Source organism: Galleria mellonella, unplaced genomic scaffold (genome assembly GCF_026898425.1).
Source record: "Galleria mellonella isolate WM207_F2 unplaced genomic scaffold, CSIRO_AGI_GalMel_v1 utg57, whole genome shotgun sequence".
Classification (NCBI taxonomy): domain Eukaryota; kingdom Metazoa; phylum Arthropoda; class Insecta; order Lepidoptera; family Pyralidae; genus Galleria; species Galleria mellonella.
The window spans coordinates 2455471-2469737 of record NW_026442119.1 but is presented as its reverse complement, the minus strand read 5'-3'; the positions used below and the strand labels follow the sequence as shown (position 1 = coordinate 2469737).

The window sequence follows — 14267 nt, the reverse complement described above, 5'->3', positions numbered from 1 at the left end:
ACACAGAAGTCTAGCAATTGTAAAAAGAAATTAAAAATAAGTTTAAACGTAAACGAATAACACTGATGATGTAATCAAATCAATTAACATTGACGATATAATCGTCATTATCGTATCAGCCTTTAAAGGTCCACTGCTGTATACAAGCGTCCCCCTTGGGGTATTTTGCCACTAGTTGCCACGCTTGGCAGGCGCAATGGCAACCGCAGTTAGGCTTTAAAGATGTTTTAAATGGATGTTGCTGCCCATCCCTCGCTCTCCCTTAGTCGTCTCTTACAACACACATGGGAAAGGAAGAGGTGGCCTATTCTATGCCGAAACCACGTGGACTTTGACGACATGGACGACATAATCAAGTGATGTTGACAACGTCATCGAATGACATTGATGACGTAATCAAATAACTTGTAACATGTAAATGTTACAAGATAACGTCACAATCGAGTAACATTGACGACGTAATCGTGTAATCATCGTCATCATCATTTCATCCCCTAACCGTCCATTGCTGAAATAAGCCTCCCCTTGAGGGGTTTTGTCAGTAGCTGATGATATTTATTTATTTTATCCAAAGCACAAAATACATTGTATAGGATAGATACTACTTAATAACATTACAAAAATTATAAATTAAATTTACAGTTCATTTACAGTCAATACAATTAATTTTTATTAAAATATAAATTCAAATTAATCATAATTTCCATCATTTGTATAAACATAGATATTAACAATTTATGTTGTTTTTTTTTTATTCATTTAATGAGATTTATTAATTTAATTCCATTTTAATATCTCTCGAACATAAAGCATGCTGTGGTTGCTTCTAACTGTAAAATCAGACCTAATCCACTAGTGTATTGTATTGCTTCGCTGTATCTTATGTTGATGATCCTATAAATAAATAAATAATAAAATTATCAATGAAAAAAATATACAATCGATCATCGAAATTCCTCTTTTGAAGTCAGTTAAAAATGAATCGATTGTCTACGTTTGAAAATCAATTAAAAAGTCTACTGTTAAATAAATAAATATCAAAATCAATAACACTGAGTATCTTCGATTGAATCATTAAATTAATCTATCTAAAAATATATCTCTACGCAATAATAGAGCAGAAAGCTAAACTCTGAACGTCTTTCCAACTAGTTACGTGAGTGAAATTAGAAATCTCGAAGGCACCGGTATTCAATGAAGGCGGGAATACAGCTTTGTTGGAGTTAATTAATCTTCGGGCCCCTAATCTTATTTTTATAGTAATGATGTAGTTTTCACTATATAAAAGACTTTTATAACTATAATTACATGATAGGTGTTCTTTACATTGCTTCTCGTCTACTTTCTATTTTTACAAATGACTTTAAAAGAAGTGTTTAAGAGAAAGAAGATTTCTATTTTCGCGTGTAGCGATATTGCGAAACGACGTACATTATGTTTCAAATGAAATGTAGTTAACATTATATTTTGTGTACAATAAAGAATAAAGATAAAGACGTTGATGATTCTTTTTTTATCAGTGGGATATAAAAAGGATGTTTTTTTATAACTGGATTCCAAAAAAGGATTTTTTTACATCAATGAGGTGGCAAATAAGCATATCGTACAATCCGCATGAACATACAATACATGTAGTTTAAAGAACTTTGCATGCGCATTGACGATATTGAAGAGACTTTTTTACAATAAATATGGTATTAACAAGAGAGTAAGCCATATTGCTTTTGTGCGGTCCCGGTTGAGAATGAGCTACCTTTTCCTTCCTCATGAGTGTCGTAAGAGGCAACTAAGAGAACTTAATGGTCAAAGGATGGGCAGCAACGTCCCTTTTAAAATATCATTAAAAGTCGAACTGCAGTTGTTTATCTCTCTACTATTGGCAACTCCCGCCTCCCCCCTATTGGGAGAGACTTATATTCAACGGTGATTAGTTAACTGTCAATTTGATGATATAATTATAGTTAAATAGATATCTCGAGAAGCAATACAAACGCTTCCTCGTTTATAAGGCCTCCAGCGCGAACAGAATTAATCAAATTTTAATTTACTGTTTGTGATAATCAAATTAATTCTTAAATACAAATTAATTCCTTTGCCAATTAATAAATTAAATTTAAAATTATGTTTTCATACCGCCTTCACAGAATATAATATCCTGTGGCGATAATGAGAGTAGATTTTTTGTTAACGTAAATTAATATAATCAATTATTTTAAAATTGATAACCTGGGGAAGACAGTAGAAGTTACTTTAAAGTAAAATATGGCAATAAATCTGCGGTATTCGGCAGTACGTTTTCTTTTTTCTACTATAAAAATGCAATGCAATAAAATTAAAATTTTATTTATTTATATATTTTTAGATGTACAGATCTAAAAAATATATAGAATTAAATGAAAATATTTAGTTATTAAATGAAGTGCAGAATAATAATAATTTTATTCATAATCAACGTATAAATACAAGTCGCTAAATAGTACAACAAATAAAAAGTCTTATTGATGAAAAGAAAACATAATCAAAAGTGATGACCCTGTATACCTAAACTAGATTTTACAGAAATATGCTCACGACAAATTCTGTTGGGTAATCTCAAATCATAATTATATCGGCAACAGTTGTTGACGTCGTTATAGTGAACGTAACACTCAATATATCCATTTTGTTTTTCCCTAGAAACTACAGTATGGAGGGTCTAAAAAATGTCTACTCTTCAAAAAGTGTATATTAAGGTTTCTTCAGGGTCGGCCACGCACACGTGATATACCTAGTGTTGCAGGCGTCCTCAGACTATAACCGTTTACCATCAGACGGGCTGTATGTTTGCATCTTCGTATTAAAAAATATATATATTAAAAAAATGTTAATCAATCATATTTTAACTTAACGGTGTATATTACTGTCACTGGGGCTGATGTGGTTTGTTAACGCTATTTACCAATACACGAAAGTTAGTCAGAAACAAAAAAATAGCTATTCGTGTCGTCCACGCACAAACTCACAAACTTTTTTTGGGTTTGTAGGATCATTATCATTTGAGCTATTAACTGTTCACTGCTGCTCTCCCTGGATCTGCATCATCACTGACTCCCTGCAATGCATTGTCAGCGCTCCATCTAGTGGCAGGTTGTTACACACAGTGTTTGCCTATAGAGCATCGGTAAATTAAGATAGTAAATATCTATATGGTCTAAACCACAAAGTTCTCTGTATACTTTATTCGATTATAAAATTAAGCAGGCATACCAAAAACTAATGTGCCTTACTTGGAATTTCATACATTGTATATATAAACAAAATAGTAGCCAACTTTAATGTTACACTCACATAACTCATTACATAAATCAATATAGATAATCAAATTTGCCGTAGTCAAATTAATCAAAATTATTTAGATTAAATTTTGTACCTTCCAGCTACTGATTCGTGGAAATTGAAAATTATTCCGAATCGTGACGGATAAGGGTTGATTAATTGTAAATAACAAGTTATGTCATTCCATAACTAGAGGATATTGAAGTATTAAAAATATATAAAGTCTTAATAAATACAAAATCCCAAGTCGAACCAAATTTTCCGGACCATTTGTTATGGTGTGAAAGTTTGGCGAAATGCATATTTCGTTCACAAAGGCCGCTTGAAAGTTGTTTAAACGGTGGATGATTAATTGTATTGGTTATTAAATTTAGACTAACTTAAGTTTTAAGGTATTTTTAATAATTTTAATTTATTAAGTATGTGTGTGTGTGTTTTTTTATTATTTATTTACTTTCCTTATTTTTTTTATGCAACTTAGAAAGAAAACTTGAAAAGTTTGTACTTGGTAACCGCCACGTGGATATGAGCATAACAGAGTATACTGTTTCACCCACGATACCCCCCATGCGTTGCCATTCCTGAGAACTCAGGTGTTATTCATCTGTACACCATCATATCCCACCCTTCAAACCGAAACACAGCCATGCAAACACAACTGCTTTACAATAGAAACACGAATGGTTCAGAGGTGCCCAAGCAAACGACTTTTGTACAAAGTCTCCCTCTGGTTTTGCACAATAAAATTTGTACAAATGGCGAGCTTATTGATATATAGCATTCTTAACTAGTTAAATATTAAGTAAAAACAGAAAGTGTTTGAGAGCAGTGGTGGCCATTGTATATTATATGTAAAAAATACACCTGTTAATAATAAATAAATTAACATTAAAATTAAAAATCATACAGAATAACATTATAAATATTATTATATAGGTATTCTTAACTAGTTTTTTTCTCAATATTAAGTCCCAAAAACAGAGAAGGGAACACTTTGACAAGGCTTGGCCGATTGAATATTATTATTTATTTATTATTTTTACACTGACGTAATAAAGTTAATAATAAGAATAAAATAAACAAAAAGAAATATCATACAGAATAACATTATAAATATTATTATATAATAGTAGGTATGCTTTTGAATTTTAGGAAAGAAAAATAAATTCTTGGGTGTTTTCTATATATATTTACAAATAAAAAGTAGTAAAGTACATTGCTGCCTGCAATGTTTCTGAGGTTGTCGCTCCATCTAGTGGGGTGTCGTCCTACACTGCATTTTCCTATACGGGGTCGCTACTCATAAATCTTTCTTCCCCATTGTTGTCCGTTCATCAAGCTATGTGCCCAGCCCATTGTCACTTCAGCTTGCTTATCCTTCGGGCTCGCTCTCTTTGGTTTTTATATGGATATCCTCATTTCGGATTCTATCATAATGGCATTACATTTGTAAAAACCCATAAAACTGTTTCGGTTACATTTATTTATATTTGGTTACACACGCTTGAACCTAAATGATTGCGTTCAGTGCGATTTCAAAAGATTTTTTCCGTGAACGCTCAGGCTGTGGAATGAGCTCTCAGCCGAGGTTTTTCCTAGAGACTACATTATGGGGTTCTTCAAAAAAATATATATTAAGGTTTTTACAGGGTCTGCAACACGCACATGACACCTCTGGTATTGCAGGTGTCCATGAACAACAGTAACCGTTTACCATCAGACGGGCTGTATGCTTGTTTGCCACATTTATTGTATTAGAAAATAATAATCAATCCTATTTTAATTTAACAAAGTATGCTACTGTCACTGGGGCTGATGTGGTTAGTTAACGCTATTTACTAACACATGAAAGTTAGTCGGAAGCTAAATAATAGTTATTCAAGTCATTCGCAAACACAACCTTTTTTTTTGAGTTCAAACAGGCCATATGCTTATTTGCCGCTTTAGTGGTATAAAAAGAAAATGCGCCATATGTTCGTATCCGGGCATGCATTACAAACTTTTCTACCCGTAAAATATTACCCTCTTATTTCTGAACGGTAGGTTAAGAAGCTGCAAATAAATTTGTGTGTGTTAACAAGAAACACGTAAACACAGGAAGTTCCTGTGATGGTATCACGTAGATGCGTTGATATAAATGAGCGCATCATGATTCACATTTGCCGAGAATGGCTAGATGTGGGCAGGTGGTAAAGCTATTTTATGGTGATATCAAGTCAGTTTTAACCGACTTCTAAATGGTGACTTGTAAAATTATGAACGGACTTTCATAATTATCTTCTAATTGAAATATAAAACTTGAAAATTGAAAATATGATAACTCAATAAATATCTCGAAGATTTAGCGACATTATTGAAATTATAACAAGTACTGTGCTATGTGATCCCGGCATAATATAGGCCACCTTTTTTATTCCCGTGAGTGTCGTAAGAGCCGACTAAGGGAGCTTAATAGTCGAGAGATAGACAGCAGCGTCCCTCTTAAAACATCACCAAAGCCTAACTTTGGTTGGCAGCCAACCTGCCAAGCGTGGCAACTACTGGTAAAACCCCCCAATAGGAGGAGGCCTGTAGTCACCAGTGGGCAATTAATGGCTAATATGGTAAGGTATGGTAAGAACAGATTTCGTTTCACAAAAAAATATCACCGCCTTTAAAACTGGCAAAATATTATAAAAAAAAAGTGGCAAAACAAAGTTATTTTGATTAAAAACTTGACTGCTAAACCAATTTTATGAAATTTCGGAAACTAATTTAAAAGTATTTCAGATAAAAGAAGAATTTAAAATCGGTTTTTAAATGACAAAGTTCTTAAGTAACGGGCATAAAACCAGAAGGAGACTTTGTACAAAAGTCACTCGCTTGGGTACCTTTGTCCCATTCGTGTTTCAACCGTGAAGCAGTTCTGTTAGTATGGCTGTGTTTCGGTTTGAAAAGTCCTCAGGAATGGCAACGCATGGTAATATAGTATCATGGACACAACAGTATACTCTGTTATGTCCATGATACTGCTCATGTCCATAGGCGACGGTTACTACTTTCCATTAGGTGAGCTGTCAGCTTGTTTGCCATTCTAAGTTGTATAAAAAAGACAAATTAAGAACCTCTTCTTTGTCGGAAGTCGCTTGAAGTTAAATTACAGTCCCTGAGAACAAAATTTTTCGGTAATACACCAATATAAATGTCTTTAACATTTGTAAACTGTTTCTATTCTTGTGAATATATCTTTCAATATGCCCATTTTATCTAGTATATATAATAAGAATTAAATACAGCAAAAAGCAAGTTCTCGACATTTTTCATCACATTTTTATCAAACTACGCACATTGACACATAAAATTTTTGGTGTCAGTCAGATTTGAACTCGTGACCTTTGAGATTTATATGTCTGTATAGTATATAACTGGGTCACGACGCTCTCAGAGATACATATATCATTGCATCCTACTATAAAAATATAGTTTATTTATACGAAAACTTATATTTTAGCTTACATTATAGTCAGATAAGTTCTTGTGTGAGTTTGATTGTGTCACCTCCTAGCGCTTTAGTGTTTTAAGTAATTGATATTGGCGTACAATATTACATGGAAAAGAACATAGGCTGCTTTTGAGTAATAATATAATAATGGTAAATGAAGATAAAGATATATTTCTTACATTTTGTTTTTCTTGATTAAATTTAAATATATTTAAATGATCTCCATCAATTAAGCATTAGCAACTGACCAGGATCACTGCGTATGTACCGCTAATTTCACAACTCATGATATGTTTTGTACGTACTTAAAAATAATAACCCTAACACTATCCTAATAATATCCAGTGCGAAGTTTCCATAATTCAGTCCTGAATATAAACACATAAATTCAAATGGGAGAAAATGGCATGGTAACCCCCCACCTGCGCTATCGTTATACACTGGTGGGATACCAGTGAGAGGTGATAGGTGAGGATGAAAAGGCAGGTCTGTTAGCCCATCGTGACGAATTCAACGATAAATTTATCACGATAATTTTCAGGAGGAACCACGTAGAGGTCGGTGATAGGGTATATTGATAGCAATGGGGACTAACCTCTCCATTACTAACAATCCCTTCGCCCCCGACCCGAAATTAAACTAGAAACAAATCGCCTAGGATTAACTACAAAACAAGGAATTTAATTCTTTTTATTAATTATGTAAGTAAATATCATCTTATCAATCATATACAAAATTCGTCATTTTCTATTGGTTACAGTTCGCATCACTTTATACGAGTCCTTAGTTTTATCTAGATTCAATTATGGTGACCCAGTATATGGCCCTCGTCTACTTCATAAAACGCAGCATCTGATATAAAGAGTTCCAAACGCCTGTTGTCGATTTTATTTCGACATTTCTCCTCGTAGTCATATTTCTCCTTATTTGAATATGGCGTCTATGCTTAATATGGAATTCCGACGACAAATACATTTAGCTACTTTATTATTTGGTGTAATGAAATTTAAAAATCCGGAATGTCTTTACAGTAAGTTGAAGTTCTCCACTTTTTTAGATAGGTATCACTCTAGATCAGTGCAACCACCACTGTCACTTCAACGTCATAAAACTGCGGCATTTACTGACGGCTTTTGTTACCAGGCCACGAAATGTTGGAATAATATCCCACCATTCCTCAGAATAATTACATCTTTACATACGTTAAAGAAAAAGTTGCAATTCTACTAGAAAAACAGACATCGTGTTGCCCCGGGCGGAGACTGTCTCTCTTTGTATAGTGCATTTTTATTCATCTCCGTCGTAGTACTAAATACACCATATTAGTATATTTATCTTATTTATTTGCTTCTGTTTTTGTTAGTATATTATAAGTATTTTATTATTATTATGTGTAAGTATATTTATATCGTTTATACTGCGCTTAAATTCATATTTAGTCATATTTTCTCCTTTTTTTATGTCTTATTATTTTTCTGTTACACCTTGACAATTTGAATATTTCTTTCCTTCCCTTTTCAGATTCATATATTTATTATAACTCGTGTAATTCACTTTTTGTTTGAGTTAAGGCAATTATTATTATGACTGCAACAAAACAGTACCGAGAGGATCTCTACGTCCCTATTCCGAAGTCAGTTGACGACATGCGACAAAAGTTTTATCACACATCGTTAGCGGGGCCGCTCCGGTATTCTCACGGGTGCACCCAGTCATCTATCTCCGTCGCGTGTCTGTCTGTATCTCCAATTTTGAACAATAATTCAAGAGCTGTCCAAATGTTGGTTGTGTACACGCTGTGGGTGTAATGAGCTTTTAAGTGGTGTACGGCCCTGCAAGACGACCTTAATACGACCACTTCGACATTTCAGTGATAACGGATCGGTCTATTGTGTAACTTCAAGTTTGAATTGAAATATTAGTTTTGAAGTATCCCTACCAATATTATAAATGTGAATGTGAATTTAAATTTGGTTGTTTGTTGTTTGTTTGCTACCTCATAGCGACTCAACCACTTAATCAAATGTCATAATATTTGGCCAACAAATACTTAATGTAATAGGACGGGCAAGGACATAAGCTACTTTCTGTCCCGGTCAATCAATATACTCCAGTCACGCAAATGAAATCATGGCTAAAAAATACTAATTCAAACCAATGTCTTAGATTAGTTATTATTATAAGAAATACTAGATATGTTTACTAACCGGGATATAAAGTAGCCTATAACCTTCTCCACCCCATATAGTATGTGTATACCAAATTTTATAATGAATGGTTAATCCGTTGAGGCCCTCTAAGGTAATAAACTAATTCAAACAAATTAGTAAAGATTAGTTTTTATTTGTGCCTTCCTCCATATAAACCGAATATTTAGATTAATTGTAATAAAAAGTAATTGAAGTCTATCCATGTCATTTCTCATCCGAAATACTAACAACGTAGATATATGTATATACTAAATTTCGTGACATAGTTTTATTTTATTTCTTTTATTTATTCTTTATTGCACAATAAAACTTTGTACAAGTGGCGAGCTTAATGCCATATGGCATTATATACCAGCTAACCATTAGGTAAAAACAGAATGAGCTCCCTGCCGAGATTTTCCCAAGAGACTACAGCACGGGGTTCTTCAAGAGGAGGGTAAAGAGGTTTCTTCAGGGTCGGCAAAGCGCGCGTAATACCTCTGGTATTGCAGGCGTCTACGGTAACTGCTTACCATCAGGGGGCCGTATGCTTGTTTGCCACCTCACTGGTATAAAAAAAAGCGTATAAAGAGTAGATGTGGTAAAAAATATGTGACAATTATAGTAACACATTGAAATAATCATACATATGTCTACACTGATATTACCAAGAGGAATTTTTTGCATTTTTGTATATTTGTAATGAGTAAACTCAAAAACTTCTGGACCGATTTTAAAAATTATTTTACTATTAAAATTCTACTTTATCTCTAAGTACTTAATATACGCTATATATTATTTTCGAAAAATCGATATTCATGCGAAGCCGGATTGAATCACTAGTATATTATGAATAGGTAACATTTGATTATTTGTACATTTATTTGTGTTGGATACGCTCAAAATTTATTCAACCGATTTTAAAAATTCTTTCAAATGTAAAAAGCTACATTATCAGTGAGTAACATAAGCTATATATTATTTTCGAAAATTCTCTCTACCCGTGCGAAACCGGGACGGATCGCTAGTATATAATAAATAAACTCACATTCAAGTTTAACTTTATAAACAATAAAGTTCCTTATATAATAGAAGAAAATAATTCTAATCACGTAAGATTAGTATAAATTTCAAATAACTTCAGTTTCCATTCAAATAAATCAGAAATACCTATATTATCATATCTAGAAACTATTGACAAAGTCATAAACCATTTATTCCTATAATAAACACCGTTATGAAAATATATGAACCTTTTCTACCGATTTAACAATAAGTAGTTTTTTGATTCGATTAGGTTTATTTGTCGAATGTTACGCGATCTACCCGCTCGTCAATTTTGATGATTATTTATGTAATCTATAGAGTTTCTTTACAAGACATTTCATCACGTCATCATCGTTAACATATCAGTCGTTAACCGTTCATTGCTAAACATAAGCCTTCACAATGAGGGAGGTTTTGCCAATACTTACAGGTTGACAGTCGCATCTAGATTTTTGGTGATGTTTTAAGAATTTATACACTCATTAAATTTTCTTTATCGACTCTTAAGACCCCTCGAGAAAGGAGGTGGTGATCCATTTATGCCGGAAGTATACGGTAAATACATAGCAATTCTATAGATTAGGGAATTTTTAAAATTAGTTGTAATTTTTTAGCACATTCGTTACTGAAAAGCAAATAATTAATCCTTTCCTTTTAATCATATTGGTTTAAACATAAATATTTATCTGTGATGGAGAAATTCTCATTATTGTCGATCAATTTAAATTAGGACCTACGATTATATAGGTATACATACGTGCCTCATTTTATGTAATTTAATAATTTGAACAATTTTTTTCTCTATTTCCAATTTTCCAAATAATAAAAACTTCGTATGTCCTGAATACGTTCGTGATGGTTTTTCAAAAAACTATATACTATAATTTGCTGACTGACATGTTAGAAATGACAGGTCATAAAATAGCTTAAGGATAAGGTTGATGTGGGTAATGTCGGGAAGAAAGATGACCGGCTTTCATTGAAAAATTACATGTCCAACAAAAATTGTTTAAAACTATAGTAAATAAACACATATAAATATGTATATACAAATTCTTCTTGTCAACTGCTTTCTGAACACAGTTTGGTAGTTTGTATTTAATGGTATTTTATTTTTCTTTTTTTTTTTTAGTATGTCAATGAATGTAGGCCGGTTACCCCATCGTGATGAATAGACCTACTTAATTCAATATAATAATTTCCAAGTTGATAGCAATAGGAACCTTAGTCTTCTTTACTAACAAACTTCCCTTCCCTCCAAACTTTCCTGTTACCCGCTTCCATCAATTCGCATATATTTATAAAAATATGTAGATATTTTATATGACTTCAAATTACTCAGCAAGCTATGAAGAGGGTTATGCTCGGAGTTTCTTTACGTAATAGAATTTGAGGATATCTGCAAACGAACCAAAGTCACTAAAGTAGCCCGAAGGATAAGCAAGCTGAAGTGGCAATGAACTGGTTACATAGCTCGAAGAATCAACAATCAATGGGGAAAAATGTTTTCGAGTGGCGGCATCGACTACATCTCCTCTACTACATGGAGTGACGACCTCAAATGCATTGCAGGTAGTCAGTGGATGCAGGTGGCTCAGGAGCGTTTCTTATGGCAGCCTATGGGGGAAGCCAATATTCAGTAGTGAACAAATAATGGGTAAAATCATGATGAGGATGATGATGAATATTTCTATGATCTCTGTAGCCCAATAGTAAGAATGTAGTTTTGCATAAATTAGATCTCGGGTTCGATTTTTGTTCGCGGCAATTTTGGAAAGAAACCTTTCTAAATTGGAATTTATTGCTCACCAAAACCATTATAATAATATCGCTTTTACTGCCTTTGATTAAATTATATCGCCAAAAATAAACCCACGGACTTATTAACTATCTCTAACGCATTATACAAAAATAAACTTTAAAAGTATAGTCAGACTAAAATATTTCAAACAAATCCAGAGAGGAATCCCAGAGGCGTTTAATTTAAAATTAATTTATATTCACAAACTTCGTATCGCGTATTCCCGTTTTGCTAAATATCATTATTAATATAATATATTACATTATTATAGATATTTATTATTATGAATATAAATCTTTAATAAGATATAAAGACTTGTATCAAAGTATTGTATAAATTAGATAAATTAAATTGTTGTTTTTATATTAAAATATTCATATTTGTTAAAGTAGTATACAGATTTGGTCAGTTTGCTGATTTTCCTTTTTCTATTTAGCATAAGTATTTGCGAAAAATTATATATATCAATTTATTTGGAACAAAAATTTATTTGGAACAAAAACATTGGTTACAATATTATTGAAAAACGATGATATCCGCAGAAGTATAAAACTGTGTCGCGAATATCAACGCCCTCCTCCTTATAGCAGGATTCCAAAATAGACAAAACGTATAGTAGTTATTACATCAACGAAGATAATTGTTTGTATCTAGCAACTAACCAACCACAATACTAAATAATAACTATAAACTACAATAAATAAAATAAAAAAGTAAAAATTTAAAAAACAGTAGCCTACATGTTAACTTAAAAAATAAATAATAATAATGTGTGTGTATACGTGTGCGTGTGCGTGAGCGTGTGCATGTACGTGTGTGTGTATATGTGTGTGTGTGTATGTGTGTGTGTGTGTGTTTGTTTGTGTGTTTGTGTTATCAATATAATCATGACCTTAATTTCTTATGGGGTAATCAGAAGCATTTCTCATTTGTTACCGTTGTGATGATGAATACGAGTAATAATCACCGTGCCCATATTTCGCCGAGCATATTAAAATCCTGCGGCATATGGAGCAAATATATCACCATTTCTAAGACTTATTTGGTATTTTAATAGCGTTTTTTATCACTGGAGATCATTTAAAAATACACACAGATTTTTTGATGTCGGCCTGATTCGAACTAACGACCTTTGTAGTCTATATTAGTCAAAGTAGTATACCACCGAGTCACGGTTATTATTATTATATTAATAATGGGTCACAATAATCTGATTCATAATATTTGTCTGTATTTTATATTTATTAGTAGAACTTATTATAATTAACATCTTTATATTCAACAGGGGAAGCAAACGATTGTGCTTTTAAAAAAATATGTGATGAAGTATGTGTTTATTATTGTTAATTTTTATTATAATTACTTTATTATTATTATAAGAAATATACCTAAGTTTTTTTTAAATATCTTTCTCATTTCAAAACTCTTACCTATATTTTTTCAATTTAATATTTTCACGCCAATTTAGATAAATTCATATTATGCACAAATTATATTTAAGAATTATATTTATTTAATTTGAAATGAAAAATTAAATAAATTAATAGAAAAATGTAATAATTATTAATTCTTTTTATTGACATTTTTTAATAACAGTAGTAACATTTTTTAGAATTATTTAAACTCGTAATTGTTTTTTTAGAATTATAAAAAATAGATAAATAAATAGATTTTTATTGAAACTAATTTTAACACTATCAGTATTAATGTAATATCATATGTAGCAATTTCTTGTGATTTTATCATTTGGTTCGGAATATCGGTGTCTGTTCGAAAGAAACCGTAAAAATTCAAACTTTTCAAATTACAATGCAACAAACAAGTGCTAGTACCTTATTTTTATTTCTTATAATAATAATTTGTAAGACTATTTAAACATAATTTAATTCAAGTAAGTAAAAAAAGAAATACTCACCTAAATATTATTATCTTCTTTTGAGTTCATATTTATTGTTAACTGTGCACCATATCCCACAAATGAACTTAAAATTACAGCTAACTTATATCTTAACTATTTTATAATCTATACAACAAAAATCGATATTAGACTAATAAAATTCATTTCACGTTCACAGTAAATTTCAGTTCATATTATTCATAACAAGTCCGTTACGAGTTCATATAGAATGATCGTAGCGTAAGGACGCACAGCGTAGCGAGCGCACTCCGTAGCAGCCTGCTGTCTACTGACGCTACGAAGTGTCTACGCCGTAGTACGAGTTATGATACTGAAGCTTCAGTTATTTTTACACTTTTCACATTTTCATGATAAGCTTACTTTAAACTTTTACATTGCAGTGTAATTTAAATGAATCTTTTATATTTTAATTATTTAATTAATAACAAACTTCAAACTGAAGCGGGTCTGCTTTAATGAGGTTTCAATTTGGAAATAAGCTCTTGCATTGTTTCGCTATTCAAACTTTTGTATTGC

The 14267-nt window shown here is 31.9% G+C and overlaps 1 protein-coding gene across 1 annotated transcript in view; it reads right to left on the bottom strand.

Moving 5' to 3' along the window:
• LOC113509672 (octopamine receptor) overlaps positions 1–14018 on the bottom strand; it is a 64001-nt gene extending 49983 nt beyond the window's left edge. Inside the window, exon 1 of the mRNA XM_026893065.3 lies at positions 13749–14018. The gene's annotated coding sequence lies outside the window, so the exon portion shown is untranslated. The remainder of the gene's footprint in view (positions 1–13748) is intronic.
• Positions 14019–14267: the final 249 nt, after the last annotated feature.